Source organism: Cucurbita pepo, unplaced genomic scaffold (assembly GCF_002806865.2).
Source record: "Cucurbita pepo subsp. pepo cultivar mu-cu-16 unplaced genomic scaffold, ASM280686v2 Cp4.1_scaffold001139, whole genome shotgun sequence".
In the NCBI taxonomy this organism is placed as follows: Eukaryota; Viridiplantae; Streptophyta; class Magnoliopsida; order Cucurbitales; family Cucurbitaceae; genus Cucurbita; species Cucurbita pepo.
The window spans coordinates 1-867 of record NW_019647332.1 but is presented as its reverse complement, the minus strand read 5'-3'; positions in this window follow the sequence as shown (position 1 = coordinate 867).

Genomic DNA, 867 nt, shown 5'->3' with positions numbered 1-867 from the left:
CGCCGACCATTTTCCTCCACACAAACCCAAAACTCACATAAACAGCAACAAAAATCTCACGAACTCCACACATTATTCTATACCCACTTCCAAATCCTCCTTCTCATTCACTTACAGCCTCCAACAATGGCTTCCACCTCCTGTTTCCTCCACCACCACGCCCTCACCGCCGCCTCCGCAAGATCGTCGTCCTCCCCACGCCAGGTGGCTCCGCTCAAGCCTGCGCAGCTGCTTGTCTGCCGTGCCCAGAAGCAGCAGCCCGTTCTGGAGGAGGACGGCGGTGTTGTCTCTCGCCGATTGGCTCTCACTGTCCTCATTGGCGCCGCTGCTCTTGGCTCCAAGGTTTCTCCGGCTGATGCTGCTTATGGAGAAGCTGGTAATTGGATTCACCCACTTAGGGAATTTGAATAAACATCTTCTGTAATTCATTTCAGTAATTTGTCAGTTTTGTTTGCTCTGTTTTAGCTGAATTTTGATGGATGGTTTTGGAATTTTAGTGCTAAATCTTGTGTTACGTATGATATTGTCCACTTTGAGCCTAAACTCTCTCAAAAGGCTCCATACCAATAGAAGCCATGATCATTTCTTAAATTAGTCGATGTGGGACTCCCTCTCAATAATCCTCAACAATCCTCCCCTCGTAACAAATACATAGAGCCTCCTATGGAGCCCTCAAACAGCCTCCCCTTAATCGAGACTCGACTCTTTTCTCTGGAGCCCTCGAACAAAGTACACCATTTGTTCGACACGTAAGTCACTTTTGACTATAAATTCGAAACTCAATCCTCCCCTCGAACAAAGTACATCATAAAGCCTTTTCTGAGGCCTATGGAGCCCTTAAACAGTCTCCCCTTAATCAAGACTCGA